General features: G+C 34.5%; 1 protein-coding gene across 13 annotated transcripts in view; it reads right to left on the bottom strand.

Moving 5' to 3' along the window:
- PTPRD (protein tyrosine phosphatase receptor type D) overlaps positions 1–22,119 on the bottom strand; it is a 2,314,079-nt gene that overhangs the window by 1,435,163 nt on the left and 856,797 nt on the right. For all 13 annotated transcript variants that reach the window (XM_055294262.2, XM_063609868.1, XM_063609869.1 and 10 more), the window contains exon 6: positions 9,464–9,502. The gene's annotated coding sequence lies outside the window, so the exon portion shown is untranslated. The remainder of the gene's footprint in view (positions 1–9,463; positions 9,503–22,119) is intronic.

Here is a 22,119-nt window from a genome sequence, read left to right as displayed (position 1 = left end):
TAAAATATCTGGGGTAGGTTGATCAGAGTGTCCTTAACACGTCCTCTTTTGCTTCAAAGGTGATATGGTTTGGTTCTGTGTCCCCAGTCAAATCTCATCTTGTAGCTCCTAAAATTCCCTCACGTTCTGGGAAGGACCTGGTGAGAGATAACTGAATCATGGGGGCAAGTCTTTCCCATGCGGTTCCCATGATAGTGAATAAGTCTCATGAGATCTGATGGTATTAAAAATGGGAGTTTCCCTGCACAAGCTTTTTTTGTGCCTGCTGCCATCCATGTAAGACGTGACTCGCTCCTCCTTGCCTTCCACCATTATTGTAAGGCCTCCCCAGCTACGTGGAACCATAAGTCCATTAAACATCTTTTTCTTCCCATTCTCAGATTATGTCTTTATTGAGTGTGTGAAAATGGACTAATAAAGGCTAAGAGAAAAGGCACTGAAGCTCTAGCCACATAAGCACTTCATCTGAGCACTTTCTCTGTCTACATTCAGGGCTTACCTAATAAGTTGGTTCTCCTTATCTCCATTCCATTTTTGTCTCATATTCTGGTTTCTTGAATTTCATTTCCAGATTGATATTATTTGTAATTAATCAACTACATGTTTGTAGAAAGAAACAAATGTGTAAGTTTTTTTTCTTCAAGAATAATAAACATTTGAGAAGTTTCCTGTGGTGATAATTATTTTTGTGAAAATTAGTGACAAATTATTATACTTTGGGGAACTGCAGGACATTTTTTTTTAACAAGAGAATTCTTCTTTCAAGATAGCCCTCACAACAAAACTTGGCTATGTCTCTAATCATTGGAAGTTTCATTCTCTCTCTGTCTTTCCCAGCAGTACACATTGTTTAGGGAAGCAGATGACTTCAGGACAACCATGTAAAAGACAAGACAAATCCCAACCAAGCCAGCATTAGGGATAATACAGTAACTACATGGCTATGAACGTTTGAAACATTATTAATTTGATTTGTTAGAATTTAAGTAGAAAAAGAAGAAATTTCTCATTATTTTTTAGGGACAACTTGTACATCTATTAAACAGAACATTGACATTGCTATAATACCAAGAAAATGTTATCCCATAATTAATCTTCTATTAGGATCTGTCTCAGAACCTCCTTGGTTAACTCCATTCCATCCTACACCAAAAAAATCTTCACTATTGGATAGCCACATAACACTGATATTGGCATGCACACATTCCAAGCATTTAACTGTCTTCCACATGTCCAAATCATATACCTTCCCAGGCTGTAAGGGGTATCTCAGAAGCAAGAAATGAAGATAAAGTGGGATTCCCATTCAGAGGTAGGTGGCCATAGGCAGGACAGTGTAAAATTATTTGTCTATACTCCTTATTGGCATAACCTCATTCCCTTAAAGCCCCCCTAACAGCCCTACCACTTACCATTGTTCAGTACTTTAGGAAGATGCTATGTTATTTTTTAAGCATGATTTTTTAAACCATTTTGGTTTAAATGTTAAACAGTTAAACATATTGTGTAATATTTCATTTCAGGAATCTCAATCATCTTCCACTATCTCTCATTTGCAAAAATGGTAAGCCAATTCAGCATCAACTAGAAAATAGAAATAATATGTGAAAAGGCATCTTCAGATGTCTCAACATGTTTGTGGATAACTTTTCAAGGCATACATCTTTCTTTGACATTAGAGTTTGTACAGCAAGAATGGTATACAGGCTCAGGCAAAGTGGAAATATTCTCTTATTACAAATAAGGGAGGAGAATGAAAAATGGATAGGAGTGTCAGCTGTAAATTGTAGAACGTTCTGTTTCAAGAACACATACTTGTTAAATAATAAGTACAGTGTTCTGAGTACCCAAGGTTCTGTTAAAAAGTATGTACAATAACAAACAGAGAATAATAAGCAGAGAGCTTTTGAAATTAGGAAAGAACTATAGGGTAGTACTTCTATTTTGGTGAACACCTGGAGAAGAGCTGCTTGATTTAGGACAGGAGGAAAGAAATCATACAACAAATGTGTGCTTAATTAACCACAAAACGTTCTTTCAATACATTAGTAATATGATAGATAATGTCAGACTTATTAGAATCACTATATAAATTATTCTTGGCCAGGCGTGGTGGCTCACACCTATAATTCTGGCATTCTGGGTGGCTGAGGCAGGTGAATTGTTTAAGTCCAGCAATTCAAGACCAGCTTGGGTAACACACTGAAACCCCATTTCTACTAAAAATACAAAAAGTTAGCCAGGCGTGGTGGCATAAGCCTATAATCCCAGCTACTCAGAAGCTGAGGCAGGAGGATCACCTGAGCCTGGGATGTCAAGCGTGCAGTGAGCCAGGATCGCACCACTGCACTGTAGCCTCGATAACCAGAGTGAGACCCTGTCTCAAAATTAAATGAAAATAAATTATCTTCATAAAAACATTTATAAATATTTTATGTCAGATGAGAGGCTAAAATAAAAAAGTAGATAGTTTAACTTCCCACTAAGTGAACACTCTTCCGTGTAGTCCAATTATTAACACTCTTAGAGTCAATTCCTTGGAGTGTTAACAAATACATAAGTCCTATGCTACCCTGAGGGGCAATTATGAATATAATGTAATTTTTGCTTAATGCCAAAGGAACATGTTTAAACACTGGTAGTCCTTCTGAGATGAGACTTGCTGCCTTGTGAATGTTTAATGAATGCTATCCTGACGGTGAAATTAGGTGAAGAGCAAGCTGATATTCAGTGAATGAAAGCCATTGTAGGGTATGTAACCTCTCAAGTTGGATTGAACTCCGTATGTAGGAATTCTGATTCTTACACATTGAATAAACTTTATAGAGGTAGATTTTAATGTCCTGATATCGTTTGGCTGTGTTCTCAGTCAAATCCTGTCTTGAATTGTAGCTCCCATAATTCCCATGTGTTGTAAGAGGGACCCATAGGGAGGCAATTGAATCATGGGGGCAGTTTCCCCCATACAGTTCTTGTGGTAGTGAGTAAGTCTCATGAGATCTGACGGCTTTATAAGGGGTTTCCTCTTTTTGCTTGGCTCCTATTCTCTCTTGCCTACCACCACGTAAGATGTACCTTTCACCTTCTGCCATGATTGTGAGACTCCCCCAGCCACCTGGAACTGTGAGCCCATTAAACCTCTTTTTCTTTATAAACTACCCCGTCTCTGGTATGTCTTTATCTGCAGAGTGAAAATGAAATAATACATGTCCCACGAGTATTTTAGAGGCTATTAGTGATTGACACAAAATACTTAATGAGTCATAATTTGTTGTGCCTCCTTCCTTAGTGATAAACTGAAATCCTTTTAATTCCAGGTAATTGTAGACAATTATTTTTTATCTCTAGTCCTACGTGTAAAGAAAAAAAGTTTAACTAATTAGCTGCTATAGAAATGAATGATGCTAGTTGGCATATTGGTGGCATTTAAGTTACTATGGATCCTAAAAAGTAAAAATGAAATAGCAGAGGGAGACTTCTACTCTAAAAGGTAAAAAGAGCCAAAGACATAGGAAGCAGGTGGTGATTCAGATCATTCCAGAAACTAAGGCAAGAGTTGAACACAGTAAACTTTGGGCAACACATCAAAATAAAATCATCTAAGATACAGTGGCTCCTTAAATTTAGAAATTATTGTTAGATGGCCTTTAATATGGATTGTTGCTTAATGACAGTTAAGATTAAAGAACTTCAACTATTATTAAAAGAATGCTGTCCATTTTCCTATTAGAAAGTAGACCATTTTGAGCGTAGATATGTATCCTGTATATTTTTTCCTATTTCATGTTTTTTAGTTTATCTAATGACATTTGTTAAGTTAATCATACTTGATTTTTATTAAAATTTTTAGTACTGTTTATCCCAAGTCTTCTATTTTGGAGGCCTAAGGTGCCTGCTTTGCCACACAAGTAAGTGGTACTGCAAGTTATGTGGTAAAAGTCAGGACAGAATTATTTCAAAGTCTAAAATAAAATTGTCAAAATATGTCCTTGGAAGCATGGCTCTAGATTTCAGAAATACCCAAATATAACAGTGCCTATTTCCATTTGAGTAGTTTGGGCGGGCTTTATGCTGCTGTAACAAACAAAACAAAAATAAAATGCAACTCAGTTGCTTAAGAAAACAGAATTCATCTGTTGTTCAGATAAGTTAGCTGTGAAACTGGGAGAGTCTTCACTGCAGCTCTCCTCCATCAGGTGACTCAGGGATTAGGATGATTCAGTCTTGTGGCTCTACTGTCTCAAATGTATGCCTCCTCTACAATCTCCTTTGCAGAGGAAGAGAAAGACTGAAAATGCACATAGAGGATTTTTACCTCCTCTGCACAGAAGTGATATACTTTACTTCCGTTTTCCCTTGGCCAGAAGTAATCCTATGACCCCACCTAACTGCAAGGTGGAAGGAAATTATGATCTCCTATATGGTCACTAAAGAAAGAAACCCAGATATTAATGCACACTAATAGTATCTATCCCATCATCCTTATGATTTCTAATAACCTGCTATCCCAGGAAGCTAAATGGAATAAAAGGCTTAAAGCAAATGCTCATAATTTTAAATAACCTTTTTTTTAAAACGATAAATAAAAGCATCTAATTATACAAAGAACATAAAATTAAGGTCCTTGAAGTTGGGGTCATGTCATATCCTTTTTATATTACCCAATCACTATCAAATGGTTTGCAACAAAAAAAAAATTGTGAGAGAACGAACATATTAGTAAATTCATGAGAGTATGATTCCTTCCTTTGGTCAGTGAACACACGATTTATGTTCATATCATGACATAAATTTACATCAGGATAGCACACTAGCAGTAATAACAACTTTAATAACTGTGTATAACATTAAAATGTGCAAAGCATTTTCATACACTCTATGCTTAAAAAGTCAAAACTGTGAGATTGGTATATGTGTTTGGTTTGTTCTCTATAATTTAAATACATAACATAACAACCTTGAAAACCGTAACATCATTTTAACACAAAACATTTAATTTTTGAGGGGAGAGTATCTTGTAGATAAAACATCAGAATATTTTTGTTACATATAAAAGAAATATACTTTTTAAACTCTCTAGATGGAAATAGCATTCAATTCTTGGAAAATATAATACTACATTTGAATTAGTTTGTATTATTTGAAAGATTTTGTATGACTAAGGCTAAGGACATGAATTTAATTTGCAAGTTACCTGTAATACTATTAAAAAATTTCAGGATGGCCAAACTTGCATAAAATTTGCATTAGAAAACTGAGAACACTAATGAGGAAATGAAACAGCCATTAATCATCATTGTATGAATGCAGAAGGATTAAGTGGGTTTCTATAGATTTTGCTTCACTTATTAATGACACGGTTTTACAGGTATAAAAGATATGTATACACAGATCCAAAATTGGGGCATGGGCTGTGACAATTTATTTTCCCTTGGATTTAAAGTAACTATCTCTGAATTTTTCTCAATAACTATATAAGTACAAAAGATAAAATCTTGTTTTAACCATCTATGTATAAACTTTCTTAAGGGCTTCAGATCAGGGTTATTACTCAAATATATGTAGCATTTGGTTTTATTAAAAAGTTACTAGGATAATAGTATCTCAGTATATATAGTCTTTAGAGTCCAAAGGATAGACTGAAATCTCAGCATCTTGATTCATTAAGTATGAGATTGTAGATGAACTAATTAAGCTCCCTGACCATTAGTCTCATCTCTAAAGTGATATCAAAATGCCCTTTACAAATTGAGACTGGAAGCATGAAATGAGAATACATAGATAAAGCACCTAGCATTGTACCTGACAAACGGTGAAAGCTTGAAAATCCAAATTCTCTTTGAGTGTACATCATTGTGCATATGTTACTATTTTGACCTCTTGAAGGGTCCAAAATCCAGGTGCAGAAAATACAATACATGAATTGGAACAAATTGCCAGAATTAAACACACACAGTTACAAAATTCAGTGATTCATAAACATTGAACACATTACCTTATTTAAGTGAAAAAATGCTGTAATAAGATTTTCTGTAAATATTTTACCTGCTATGTGGGAAGTGTCAGTTCTTTATTTTGAAGTAAATTTTTACTGCTGGTATTTAGTTCCAGAGTAAATAATTTTTAACTTGAGCATTATATCATAATTTAATGGATTATTTTTAATGTATTTAATTTGGAATCTAAGTTTGCATATTATCATTTGTATTTCAATGGTACTCTGGTTTGTATTTTACATTTATTTTCATTTCTCTCAAATGGCACTCAGTTTTCTAGAGTGTATCATGATAGTTCAGAATGTTTTTCAAATATTATTAACCATCCTTCATGTTCACAGCATTGTTTTCTTTGAAAATGATAACTAGAAGCAAGCAATTCTAGAAATGAAAATTTAAGGTTTTTTAAAATTATACTTTAAGTTCTAGGGTATATATACACAACGTGCAGGTTTGTTACGTAGGTATACATGTTCCACGTTGGTGTGCTGCAACCATTAACTCGTCATTTACATTAGGTGTATCTCCTAATGCTATCCCTTCCGCCTCCCCACACCCTGGAATGCAGCCATAAAAAAGGATGAGTTCATATCCTTTGTAGGAACATGGATGAAGCTGGAAACCATCATTCTCAGCAAACTATCGCAAGGACAAAAACCAAACACTGCACGTTCTCACTCATAGGTGGGAATTGAACAATGAGAACACTTGGACACAGGAAGGTTATTTTTTAAGTAAAGGTGAAATCTTAAATAAGTTAGTTAATTGAAAATACTGGGGAACTACTAAACATAGAGCAATGTGTTAGGTATGCTGCAGTAAAGAGAACAAGATGACATTGTTTCCTCATTTAACAAACTTGCAGAATTCCTGCTTAGAAAAGATGCACACAACACAAGAACCTTAGAACATATGATGGTGTAAGGTAAAGTGCTATACTTTGTGATCTTAAAAACAAAGAGTTCAAGGAGAGGGGGAATCAAACTACAATATTTAAAACAACGAAGACTTCCAGGAGAAAGTGGGACTTGAATTTGGCCTTGAGGAATGAATAGGAAATGGGGATATGAGCAGATACACTGATTATGCTGTTCACAGAAGCAGAAATAGTGATGGTGGGGCTTGTGAAGGGAGAAAACAGAACAACCTTATTAGCTTTGAGATTTCTGGTATGTACTGAAGAGAGATTGCTTTTGGATAACTGTGGAAATACTTAATTGTATAATTTGTATATCAAACTGGGGGAAAAAAATTCACACATTTTCCCAGACTGGTCACATTAAAAAACAAATAAACAGGAGAATAAGTGTTTTTGAATCTATTACCTGGTAGTATATTAAGAATGGATTTGAAATAAGATATATTAGAATATAGAAGACCACCAGAAAGATCATTTTGGCCATCCAGAATTGGAAATTCATACTGACAATTTAAATGAAAAATGATGGAATTTAGGCAAAAGGACAATTACAGGAGGAGGGTCCAGATCCAACTTTTGCAACTAAGAAAAGCTTTAGGATGGAAAAAGGATAGAGGACCTCTAGGATTTGTTATGATGGAAATGAGGAGGCAAAATTTCTGCTACCTAAAAGACCCCAGTTCCTCAAGAAATGCTTAAGCAAAGCTTTCCATTTGCAGAAAGTGCTGAGGGAGATGGGAGGCTAACCCTCATCCTCATTTGGAGGCTAAATATTGACTAATATTTTGATGAATACTTTGAAAAACCATTAAGGCAGCCAGGGGCCATGGTGTGGCTGTGTTGTCTCAGCGATTCTGGAGGCTAAGGTAGGAGGATTTCTTGGACAAAGGAGGCCAGCATGGGCAACACAGTGAAACCTTGTTTCCAAAAATATAAAATTACTAAGAAAAAATGTAATTTCAAGTTTCTTTTGTTTGTATTTATGGTTAAATATGAAGGACTGAATTAATCATTGTGAATAGGTATTTGTTTGGTAGAAATTTCTATTTACCACCCTCCAAAGGTAATGCAAAATTCTACTCAGGCCTAGTAAATGCCTGCACAATGAAGGGCTAAACTAGTCTCGCAATAAACAGAAGCTTGCCTTCACTGTGGGCTGGTTAAAGTTACGACAGAATATTTTAATGTCAACTTATTCTTCACGTATCTTGCAGGACTCAAATATAAGGAATAAGACAGAGAGAAATACATCAAAATGTATTCTTCTGGGAGGGATGCAGACCCCAACGGTTCATGGTGCACTGATGATGGACAGAGACAAAGTACACATCTCTATGGGAAAGGCATCATTCAGTGGCTTTCTTAGTGATGAGATCTGATATACAACTTTAAGTTTTTTCTTTGTGTGCAATAATTCTGTTTAACCTCAAATCTTCAGTAACATGTGTTCAACATGACAGTTTACTATCAAATGTGGTACTGTTTGGTGGGAAGTGTGAACTGGAAGGATGAAACCCGCACGGAAATGAAATGATTACAAGATATTGAGAAATCCTGAAAGCATTTGGTTTTAGAAAGATAATGAACAAGAGCAAGGAGATACTGGACCTTCACTGCTCTCCCACTCCCATCCAGCAATACCCAGTTATTACTAAATAAAGGAGTACAAGACTGTATTTCTGCAGTCCATCAAGTTAGAATCTCATTCCTGGTTCAGTATTATGGAAAGGGTCACTGAGTCAGATGAGTTGGGACATCCAGTCTACACAGGTATCTAAGCTAGAAATTTCTTCATAGTATTAAATGAGATAAAATGTTTTATAATCTTGTATACACTCAGAACATAGTAGGATCCCAATGTATGAATTTGATAGTGAGCAATATTTCAATAATATTTGAAGAAAAAAGACTAGGTGGATTGAAACATGAATACACAGCTGCGGTTTGGAAAAATATACAACTTCACAGAAAACCTCCTATCTCAACCAATACAGCTTTATCATCGCTATAATGCATGTCCCAGGAAAACGTTGCAAGGATTTTAAGAGTTTCCATGTGGAAAAGATCAGTGCGTTCAGTGTGTTTCTAGCTTTATAACATGTAAATTATACTCTCAGCATTGTACTACTGAAAAACTTTTAAACACCCAATTTTTGTGTCAGCTCATCTTTGGTTTTTATCTTGCTTCTGCATCTGATCTATTTTTAAAGAAAAATTTTCCACATTTTACCTGCAAAATCCTCTGTCCTGTCACAAACTCTTTCAGTGGGGATTTAATTTCCTTAAGAAACAAATGCTCCCTCTGTTCGGAATGTTCTCCTAACCCATGAAGTTGAAACTCCAAGAAGTATCTGGACTTATCAGATTGTCTAATATGGGTTAAGATGTAACTGGCCTTATGAGATTCAAACTCAGAAGATGGAAATGAGGGGAGAATTTCTTTTAAGGATCAAGCCTGACACAGAAATAAAAACATACTCCAAGGAATAGTGACAAACAAAATAAATATATCAAAAGGCTGAGAGTCTCAAAGAAAAAAGTATCTCACCAGATTTTTGAAGTTACCAGACGATCCAGGAGTCCAAGCCTGATAAAAAGCAAAACAGAGAAAACACAGAAAACAAGAGTTTTTGTTTTAGAAGAAACGGACAATAAAATGCTATAATTCTACAATATTCTTCTATTTACAGGTACTGCAGGCTGAATAAACACTTTAGGACATAATTTCTGTAGATGAAAATGTGTCTTTAACTTAAACTGAAGTGTTTAACCTTACATTGTGCCATTAAAACAAAAGAAAAAAGGAAACGTTCTAGCTCTAAAAAATATTTTTTCCAATTATTTAGGTGACGATAATTATTTGGTTAATTCTCTAAGTTCTCAAAGAAGGGAGATCATTATCAAACGCACTGGAAATTCTATAATAATTCGTACATAAATTTAATGATTTTATGGGAGAAGCAGACCAAAGTTTCATTTTAAAAGACTTTTCCCATTTTTCAGGTTTTTGCTGGCTATGACAATAATTAGTTTTGGCTTTGATTTATTTTTGAAAAGTAAAACCATGAAAGATATAATGACAAAAATAAAAGGCTTTTAATTTTTAAATGATACTAAAATGCAGCCTCTATTTTTTTAAAGGTGTTTGAAGTTCAAATGAAAGGCAATATCTGAACAGCACAAATTCCCAAGAGGAGACCCAGCACCTGCCATGGGATGCAAAGGTTTTATAAATGTTGTCTTCTGTAAAGAAGATGGCAAACATTGTGAGGGCTTTTGCAAATATGCCTGCCTGCTTCTGTGTTTGAGCAGAAATATTGAACTTCTAACCATTATTATTATAAAATAAAGGAGATTATTCTTTAAACATTTGATGGTAGCCTTTTCCTTTTGTCTTGGGAATCGAGTTTGAAATTACACATTTGAAAAAACACGTCTTTCTTTGAAAGAGAATGGAGAACACAATAAGTGTGAAAAGGAGTTGACACTATCGTGTAAGCTTTTATATGTGCATATGAATATGTGTCTGCATCTTATTGTCAGAAAATTTAAATTAGGTTATTTCTGCTGGGCCAGAATAATCTCCATAATGCTGGACCACTAATTGGTAACAAATCACCCAGAAGGAAGCTATTAATATTGCTTCTCTAGTATCTAAAATCATTTGAGAAGATCAATGCTTCACTTTTGAAGAGCAAGTAATGGATCTTGTTGTACTGAATTCTCTAGCCTGGTTTCAAAGATGTAAAATGGATGATCTATCTCTTAGAAACCTTTGTCCATGGATCTTAGTTCTATTAGTGACCTAAGAAAATAATCTGATAAATTCTTTTATTCTCATATTTTAAGTTGTTCCTTTGTGGTGAGTTATAAACCACAAAAGATTTGCAAAAATACAAATGTATACAGCTCAATAAATTATCACAAAGTCAATGCTCATGTAATTATTACACAGATAAACACCTTGAAGATAACCACTGCACAGAAGCCTGTGGCTTGTTCTGTCACACTGGGTAAGTGTATATGTATATACAAAGATACACGTGCAGAGATTTGTAATCATGCTGCATTAATGTCTCATGTTCATCACAATTTTTCAAGGCATTTGACTGTGCGTTACCAGGGAGGGACAACACCTTGATCATATCATAGGATGTCATTGTAATCTCAGTAAACTATTAATTATCCGTATTTGTCAAAGTATCTGGATTTTTTTTGTCCAGCCTATGGGTCTAACTTAAGTTTTAAACTTTATCTAATTGGAATCATGTACTACAACTCTCTGTTTACTTTCTTTCCCTTAAAATCTTATTTATGAGATTCATGCATCTTGTTGCTCATAACTGCAGTTAGTTTTCATTACTCCTATAGAACTCCATTGGATAAATATTCCACAATTTACATATTCAATCCACTATTGGCAGGTATGTGGATTGTTTCCACTTTGGGATTATTAAGAATTACCCTACCATAAGCACCCTTTGTTAAGAATGAGATTACTGGGTCAGAAAATATGCCCATGTTCTACTTTAGCAAATAATTTAAACGGTGTTACAAGAATTGCCATTATTGCACTTTTCCCAGAAAATATTTTTCTGCTTAATTTTAGCTATTAGTTTACTATTTAGTGGAATATTTCTGTACTTTTCATTTACATTTCCTTCATAACAAATTTTAGTGCATTTTCATATGTTTATTAGTCATATACATATGTATTCATCTGAGAAGGTTTTTTTAAGTTATTTTTACCCATTTTATATGGGTGGTCTTTCCTTATCGATTCACAGAAGTGCTTTATGTATTCTAGATGCGAGTCCTTTGTTGGTTATATATTGTGAAAATCTGTTCCCTACTCCATGGCTTCCCGTTTTACTCACTTATTGTTTCTTATGTTGAACACCTACTGTTAATTTTAATGCAGTCCTATTGAATCATCTTTACTTATGTGTCCTGTTTATTACATAAAATAACCATATATACGCTTCTGTATTTGCTTCTAAAAACCTTTTTATGTTATGATTACTTTGCCTTTCACATCCAATCCAAAAATCTACCTGAAATTTATGTTTTGAGTTGGGGTAAAGTTTCATTATTTTTCCAAATTGGTCCAGCAAAATGTATTGAAAATATGACATTTTCAAACTGCTCTACAGTATTAGTCATGAATTCAGTACCCATGGATGCTTGGCTGTGTTTCTAGACATTTGTGTGTTCCCCTGAACAATGTGTCTATATTGTACTGTCTTACACAATATACCTAATAATATGCTTTGATAGCTGGTAGAGCAGATTTTTCTACCCTTTCCTTCAATATGAGTGTGATGACTTTTTACTAACTTGATATAATTTACATAAAGTTTACTATTTAAAATTATACAATTGTTTTTTCAGCATATTCAGTTTGTGCAAAGATAACTACTAATTCCAGAATGTTTCTAACACCTTAAAAGAAAACCCTATATAGTACCTATTAGCAGCCAATATCTGATTCTCTTGTATCTTCTTCCCCTGATAACTCCTAATCTATTGTCTCTCTGGATTTGCCGATTCTGTATACTTTATACAAATGGAATCGCACAACATGTGACCTTTTGTGTCAGGCTTAATTTAAAATATTTTTAAAGTCCATTTATACTGTAGCATATAATAGTACTTTATTCCTTTTATTGCTAAAAAATATTTCATTGAATGGATATACCACATATTGTTTATTCACTAGCTGAAGTATATTTAGGTTTTCATTTTTTTGCTATTATGAATAACAATGCTATGAACATTCCTATATGTGTTTTCTTGGGTGAACATTTGTTTACAGTCCTCTTGGGTATATACTTAGGAATTTCAGGGTCATCTGGTAATTCTATGTGTTTGATGAACTGCCAAACTGTCTTCCACAGCAACTGCATCATTTCACATTCCCATTGGCAATGCATAAGGTTTACAATTTCTCCATATCCTTGTCAACACTTATTTTCTATTTTATTAAAAAAATCAAACACCGCATGTTCTCACTTATAGGTGGGAATCGAACAATGAGAACACATGGACACAGGAAGGGGAACACCACACACGGGGGCCTGTTGTGGGGTGGGGGAGGGATAGCAATAGGAGATACACCTAATGTTAAATGACGAGTTAATGGGTGCAGCACACCAACATGGCACATGTATACATATGTAAGAAACTTGCAAGTTGTGCACATGTACCCTAAAACTTAAAGTATAATAAAAACAAAAATTCAAACAACAACAACAAAAAAATCATAGCTATATGGTGGAATGTGACGGATCTCACTGTAGTTTTAATGTTTATCTCCCTAATGACTAATAATGTTGAACATTTTTTTCATATGGTTATTGCCCATTTTTTAATCTTCTTTGGAGAAATATGTATTAAAATTCCTCACTTTTTTTTTTTTTTTTTTTTGAAATGGAGTCTTGCTCTGTCACCCAGGTTAAGAGCAGTGGTGCAATCTTGGCTCACTGCAACCTCTGCCTCCTGGGTTCAAGTGATTCTCCTGTCTCAGCCTCCTGCTGGGATTACAGGCACATGCCACCACCACACCTGACTAATGTTTGTATTTTTAGTAGAGACGGGGTTTCACCATGTTGGCCAGGCTGGTCTCGAACTCCTCACCTCAAGTGATCTGCCTGCCTCGGCCTCCCAAAGTGCTGGGATTACAGGCATGAACCACCGCACCTCACCTCTTTGCTCACTTTTTAATTGGGTTGTCTTTTTATTGTTGAGTTCCAAGTGATCTCAATATTTTATTAGATATGTGATTTGCAAATATTTCCTCCCATTTTGTGTTGCCTTTCACTCTATGGTATTATTTTATCCCAATAATGTAGAATTTTCTACATATAGCTTTACATCTTTCAGTAGATGCATTCTTATTTGATATTTTTGTTACCAGACATAGTATTTTTATATTACTTGTATATAGAAATGCATTTGATTTTCTATTGACCATTTAGTGAGGAACCTCAATAAAAATCATATATTAAAATTAATAATTAATCTGGTACATTCCTTTCAATTTACTATCTACACTCACACAATGATAGTGTTATCTAGTCCATTCAAATCCTTTAACTTTACTAAAAAGGCATGCATGTATGTATGCATGAACTCACATACATATGCATGTATATATTTTGCATTCACGCATTTACCAAGACCAGCAATACAACACTGAATAGAAGTGGTGATACTTGGCATCCTTGTCTTTATCTCAAAAGGAACCACTGCTACCAAGTATGATATTTGTTGGAAGCATTTGCTAGATATTTTTATGTCATAATAAGAAAGCACACTTCTATAAGAATGTTTATCATAAAGGATTTTTTTGTTGTCCATTACATTACTTAAATAGTTATATAATTACTTACAGTGTCTTTTTCTTGCTCTTCTCATCTTTGCTAAGTTGTATTTTTCTAGAAATTTTATTCAAAATTCTATGTTTTTAGAAAAGTAATTTCTAACATCCTCTCAACATCCTTTTAATATCATCAGGGTTTACAGTGATTTAAATGATATTAGTTTTTCTTGAATCCTCTATTTTTTTACTTGGCAAGTTGCATCACTGTCACTTTCATCAGTTTATTTTAAAAAAACCAGTTGTGGTTTTGTTGATCCCCTCTGTTGTATGCAGTACAATATATGATATAATATTTTCCATTATATTACCTTCTGACATTATTTTTCTTTTGTATTTGAGATAAATGTGCTGTTTCCTTCCTAACTTGTTGAGATAGATACTTATATTATTTTTCTGCCTTTTTCTTTACATATATATATGTGTGTGTGTGTAAATTACAGGTTTCACTTGTAATATTGGCTTTCATTTTGAAACAGCGTTTTAATTTGTATTCATTTCTAAATATTTTCAAGTTGCGTTTTCTTAAGAAATTCCAAAAATATAAATATCTGTTTTAAATGTCCTAATATCTGAAGATTTTCTACTTCATATTAATTTGTACACAAAGCACTTACTCTATGTAATCTCAATCCTCTGAATGTATTGAAACTTGCTTTATGATTCAGCATCTGGTCATTTTTTACGAATGCACTATATGTACTTAAAATTATATTGTACAATTATATACATAAATTACCTTAAACGTGTTGATCTTGTGGTTTATTCAAATATTAGAAGATGCATGTTGTCATATCCCACCATGATTTGGGATTCATCCTTTTTTCCCTGTAAGCTTCATCATTTTTCCTCATTATGCATATTAGCCGTTAATATATAAACGTTTGAAATTTTCAGTCTTTTGTTCAAAAGATACTATTATGAAGTTGTTCCATTTTATCTCTAAAACTACAATTTATTTATTTATTTATTTATTTTTTGAGACGGAGTCTCCCTCTGTCGCCCAGGCTGGAGTGCAGTGGCGCAATCTCGGCTCACTGCAAGCTCCGCCTTCCGGGTTCACGCTATTCTCCTGCTTTAGCCTCCCGAGTAGCTGGGACTATGGGTGCCCGCCACCACGCCCGGCTAATTTTTCGTGTGTATTTTTAGTAGAGACGGGGTTTCACCGTGTTAGCCAGGATGGGCTGGATCTCCTGCCCTCGTGATCTGCCCGCCTTGCCTCCCTTTCAACGTGCTGGGATTTCAGGCGTGAGCCACCGCACCTGGCCTCTAAAACCGCTTTTCTTTCTCAGTTTTCTTTGAAATTAATAGAACCACACCAGTATTTTCATTGTTTTTTCTCAATACAAGAGCAAATAATTTTAGTGGAAAGTATTACATGTTAAAGTAAATTCTCGGGCTGTAAACTCACTAGTGGAAGCTACCAGCTCTTCCAAGGAAAGTCAATGAATGTTTTGACTGCAGTGAATACATATTCTAAACAGAGAAAATACCGTATTCAACAACATAGATGGTAGTATATTCTGTGTGGCTGGAGTCTGAGGTTCATGGTGGAAATAGATATAACGAACACTGGAAATTAGAATTTGAGACCAGATTTGAAAGACTTGATAATGGAAAGACTTCGGTAGTTGGCAATTTGAAGATAAGGCAAAGATGATTTTGGGCAACTGGTTGATGATATCCTTCACTAAAACAAACCAATATGAGGAAGTAGTAGAGGAATATAAAGGAAAATGTAAATGTATTGAGTTTGAAAACGCTATAGCTTTTTCTGGGTACATAGCTCTGAAATCTGTACATGTAAATCTGTGGCTCAGGAGAATTTTACAAATTGGAGGTACACATTTGGAATTTATTAGTACTTTAGTGATAGAAGAAACATGGGAGAAAAGAAGGACACAGAATTAATGACCAATAACAGATACACAGGCAATCAATGAAATTTCAAAAATAGAATTTTTCTTTTTTAAAAGCAGTGGTATGTTTAACTTTTATTTTTATGAACTTTACAAGTTAACAACAACAAAAATCCAGAAATGTTGGAGTTGGCTTTTTTTTCTAAGTTCCGGGATACATGTGCAAAACGTGCAGCTTTGTTACATAGGTATATATGTGCCATGGTGGTTTGCTGCACCCATCAACCCATCATCTACATTAGGTATTTCTCCTAATGCTATCCCTCCCATATGCCCTCAACCCCCGAGAGGCCCCAGTGTGTGATGTTCCCCTCCCTGTGTCCATGTATTCTCATTGTTCAATCCCCACCTATGAGTGAGAACATGCAGTGTTTGGTTTTCTTTTCATGTGTTAGTTTGCTGAGAATGATGATTTCCAGCTTCATCCATGTCTCTGCAAATGACATGAACTCATTCTTTTTTATGGCTGTATAGTATTCCATGGTGTATATGTACCACATTTTCTTTATCCAGTCTATCATTGATGGGCATTTGGGTTGGTTACAAGTCTTTGCTATTGTGAACAGTGCCACAATAAACATATGTGTGCATGTGTCTTTATAGTAGAATGATTTATAATCCTTTGGGTATATACCTAGTAATGCAATTGTTGGGTCAAATGGTATTTCCGGTTCTAGATCTTTGAGGAATAGCCACACTGTCTTCAACAATGGTTGAACTAATTTACACTCCCACCAACAATGTAGAAGCATTCCTATTTCTCCACATCCTCTCCGGCATCTGTTGTTTCCTGAGTTTTTAATGATCGCCATTCTAACTAGTGTGAAATGGTATCTCATTGTGGTTTTGATTTGCTTTTCTCTAATGACCAGTGATGATGAGCTTTTTCCATACATTTGTTGGCTGCATAAATGTCTTCTTTTGAGAAGTGTCTGTTCAAATTAAATTAGTAAAATTGGCTGAGAAACTTAAGAAAGAGATGTGCAAGGAAGGAGCATGTACGATGGGGACCAAGAACAAGATTGTCAGCAAGAAGGAATGTTCTTCAGTGCATTCCAAGAGCATGTAAAAAGAAATGTGGCCTTCACTTTCACCTTTCATAGAGAAATGTATGCAGAAAACTCAAATTACAAGCATCATGTCTTCAGTGATAAATGGTAATTTATAGAAATATATTTGTAATTGAATGTATGATTTTTTTTGTAATTTTGACGAAGAAAGGAAGAAAAGGGTATTATTCATACCTTTTGAGAATGAGGATATGGGTTAAGGAAAGGTAGCTCTTGTTTAGGAACATGTTACGCTAAAACTTTATGGTCATCAGAGAGCCTGAGCCATATTCTTTGTCAACCTTAAAAAAATACATGGCAGATTTATAAAAAACATGGTATGTTCCTTCTTTCATATCAAATACATAACACAAGACTTTTATACCTAGACCTTAGTGTTTCCACTTAGACACACTTGTTATAAATATCAACTCTTTCCTTCCTCTACTAGCTTCTTTTGACCAAGATATGTAATTCAAATGACCTATCTGTGGGATTATATTCAACTACTTTTGCTAAAATCGCAAGGTTTTCTTTTTTTGTCGTTGTTATGCAGACTCATTATACTGGCATACAGAGACCTAAAATCAATTCTACTGTTAGTATCTTTCTTTAGGGTCTTCCTTTCTGATAATTAATAGGCATGATTGTACTTCTATGTCATATCAATTACTCCAAATGATGTGTATTTTTACATTCTTATTTATATAATTTATCTTGTCCTTTCAGTTATGCTCTTTGGGATACTCTGTTCCCCCGTATCCTTACCTTCTCTCTGCATCCCCCTGCAATGGCTCATGAGCCATAGGCTCTCAGACAGTGTTTATAAAATAAATATGTATGGATAAAAACGCATTCATAAATAAAACAGTTTTATACAAATGTAAAGTCACATGCCAAATGCATATTTCAGATCCTTTGGAGGGAGGTAGCCATGTTGAGTCCAAGAGGGCTGGAACCAAAATGTCAAGAGTTTGTGTTCTGATTTTACTGCTTTTTAGATGTATTAATTTGGATAATTTGCCTAACCTTCAGTTTTCTTATCTATAAACAGAAGATCTTAATGCCTAGATCTAATTACCTAGCTCAGGAATGTTATAAGGATTAAATAAGTTATTCCTACGAAGGCACCTAGGTCAGTGCTTGTACTCAAGTGAGGGCTGAATATTAGATAATCCTGGACTTCATGGGCCATCTGACCTCCCTAAGAGCCCGTTTCTCTGGTGCCATAAACCATGACCTATTTCTTGACACTACCTGTTCCCAATCCACACCCTCTTCCTTTTCCAAAGGCATGACCCTTAACTGTCATGTTAAGACAGAAGAAGAAATGAAAACACTCCTTTTGCACCCCATACTCCAAATCTTACTTCTTTGTACCAAAAACTCAGTCTATACACACACACACACACACACACACAATTTATACTGACTGTATAAATTTCCCTCCAAAAAATTAAGGGTGGGTTCGATGATTTCTATTTGACTCTCAATAAGGTCTTGAATTTTTATCCAAGAAGAAAATATGCAGGCTGATTGATCAGATAAATCTATATATTGTAGCCTGTCTACTCCTTATAGAAACAGTGACATTAAATAATCTACACCTCCTATATCCTAACATGTATATGTTCTACATAATGCATCTGAGTGGGCAGCATCTTGATGAAGTCGTTCTATTTTTATACTTCTTCAACTTAACAGCGTTTCTTTAAGCCTAGGAATTTTCTTGCATGAATACTTATTACCACCATTTTCGAAGGAATTTTAACTCACTTGAGATTTAATTCAACCTTCCAAATGATGACACTTCCCAAACAAGTCATAATCAATGATATATTGTCAAGGAGATTCATGCAATTATCTACAGGTCTTCTAATTGGAAATACACATTTTACATTTCCTTTGGAGGGAAACGAGTTGTTTTAGAGTAGAGTCGCTGCAATTGAGGCAAACGATTTAAGTAAAAACAAATGGGTTTTATACACTTTGCATGTAGATGTTGAGGAATGCATATATTGTTACCAATTTTGTTAGCTATTTAACTCTGCAAGACTGAGCTTGAGAATTTAATGACCAGTGATACATTTTCCACAGTGAGCTTACAGAACTTACCTCAATTTAGTTCAAATAGCTCTAATTTATATTTACATAAGGTTTCTATTTCAATACCCATAACCTTTGCTATTGTAGCAATGACTTCTCTAATGACATAAGTGAATGCTACCTAAGTTTTACTTGGAAGAAAAATGCTACTGTCACAAATACTTTGTGAAATATACAAATACATAAATATGTCTCAAGGATATGTATGTTGAATAAAAGAGTAAAAGAGTAAACAAATTAATGAAGAACAGGAGAAGAATATAAATATCCTAGCCTGGTATGCTTGATAATTAGTAAGTGCTAGATAAATACTATTAATATAACCCACATCATAATCTAATTCATCACACAGCTTTTATGTGAGCCCTCCAGCAATTTTAATAATACCAACAATTTTACAACTATAAATATGTGCTTGAGTATATCATTTGCATGCAGTTCTAATGCTGCCCTGGAATATTATCCATATATCAGAAATCAATAGAAAGCATTTTCTTGAATCTCATTTCCATAATCAACAAGCTAATTCAAATTCATGTAGAGCAAATAAGTGATTTCGATTGAAACATTTTTAATTTCTTAAAAAAAGTGGACAGATAAAGTACTTTAAACATGAAAAGTAACTTAATTATTAAAAATTATAATTATAAAAACAGTTAACCAGAAGGAAAAACTCAAAAAATTCAGATATTTTTAAAGCACTACAGTTTATCATGTCTCTACTTTTTCTTGTGCAATTTTTATAACACGAAATAGATTGTGTGGCTGTTGTTTCAATGCAATGGGGAAACAAAATAGCCTTAAATGCTGTGGACTATGCTAAATATGAACTTATTTTCAAGGAAAAATTCAGTAATTCTGACTACTTTTTTTGTTAAGCTGCTTCCTAGAAGTGAAATGAACGCTTCAGTCCCACCAGAGAGGCAAGTAGCACAAAGAAGTTTTCCTTTCTCTTTCTTCCACCAAAATGACTCAGACTATGAAATTAAAATTTGGAAAACATCACCCTATTAAATTTCCCTCTCTTTATCACCATCGTGGCAGGGCAAATGAATGTTTCCTTCAGCTGTGTTCCCATGATTTTTTTCCATTTACATATTGCAATTCCTCAGAAAAAATTTAACTATTTCTTTCCCCTGTACAAACTTTCTGAAGATTCTGAACTCAAGAGCAGAAAGTGCCTTATTGCTCATGATCCTTGTCACAGTCTAGATAACCTTGGAGACTCTGGCCCTTTGCCTACCGTTCTGGCCTCAATTTTGTTTTCCTCACTGTACTCTAGCTACACAGGACATATTTCAGTTTCTAAAGTGTGTTCCCTGACCCCATCACAGTGCTTTTCATATAGTATATAGGAAGGTGGCTAAATGCTAGAATAGCTCTCCCAGGTTTTATTTCTCTGAACTGATTTAAGCTAAGAAAACTGTAAAAAAGACCAACTTTTTTATTCACATGGATGATGTATCAGTTCAGTTTGCGCCCCCCCCACCCCGCCCCACTTAGTTATAGCATAAGTTGTCTTTAGAACAAGATAACAACTGAAATCACAGTACAATAGGCTTTTAATAATAAACACATTAAACAAAATGGTGGCCATTCTTATTTAAACAAAATGTCATCTTCATTGGTTGGGATGGGAAAAAAAAGAACTCAATTAACTTTGCAAATTATATAAGATTTGATATGAATACTCTAGCATGAGAAGCCAAGTTTCCTCAGGAAACCCAAGAGAAAATCTGCAATGCTTAAAAAAATTTACTTCAGTCTGCCCAAGAGAATGAAATTATGAATGAACCAATAAAGACAGCTTGATCTATAAGAAGAAAAAGATTATTCTTAAGAGGTGTGTTGTGATCTTAAAGGGTAAGCTAAGCACATATAAAATAAAAGAGACGACATGCCCAGGTCAAACTTTTTAGAAGAGTTTCAGAAAAAAAGAAAAGAAGTTTTAATTATTACTAGATCCGAAAGTTACTTGTGCCCATTAAATATAATCAAAGAAAGGAGACAGTCTCAGAGACTCAACTCTTTTGGAGAAAACATATCTAAAATCTATCAGGGGAGCAAATCTGCGGATAGAGTAATTAGCACAATGGGGAACCACCTCTTCAATACTTAGATAATCAGACCACATGTCTTCTGAACTTCTGTAATTGAGAGGAAAATTGCCAAAAATATCAATATAGAATTCTTAAAACTGTTTCAAGTAAATATTGTGAGTCAATATTCACTAAATTGGCATAATTTATAACGAATTGGGATATGAGCGTTGCTTAGCCATTAGGGATTCTGAGAAGTGAAGTAAGAGAAGGCATAGAAAAGATGAAACACAGTAAACGAGAACACAGCAGGCAATAACATACTGAATCCAGATCTGGGTTACATGCTCTGCAGGAATGTACATCTTGGGTCAGACTTTTTTACTTTAGGGTCTGAAGATAGACAAGATGTGCTTGAAAAGTCTTTGTTTTTGGCAGATACAGTACTCATTTATTTTTTAACTGTCATAAGACAAAATATAGACAATTATATGAATTCCTGGACTGCAAAGCAAAGTTGAATAAAAAGTAAACAGTACATTCTGAATCTGCAAACAGTAGTAGCCCTGTAGGTGTTAGGAAACATTTAACATGTTCAACAGTTAAAAATTCACCTGAGCCCTCTGGAAATCTGTAAGAAAACCATAGCAGAAAATAGAATACCGGGGTCATTCTCCATTGCTAGAGAGAAATATATTGTAGAAATAAAGAAG

The sequence above is a fragment of the Symphalangus syndactylus genome, chromosome 9 (assembly GCF_028878055.3).
Source record: "Symphalangus syndactylus isolate Jambi chromosome 9, NHGRI_mSymSyn1-v2.1_pri, whole genome shotgun sequence".
NCBI classification, from domain to species: Eukaryota; Metazoa; Chordata; class Mammalia; order Primates; family Hylobatidae; genus Symphalangus; species Symphalangus syndactylus.
The sequence above is the reverse complement of the archived record's forward strand: the minus strand, read 5'-3'. Positions and strand labels throughout refer to the sequence as shown.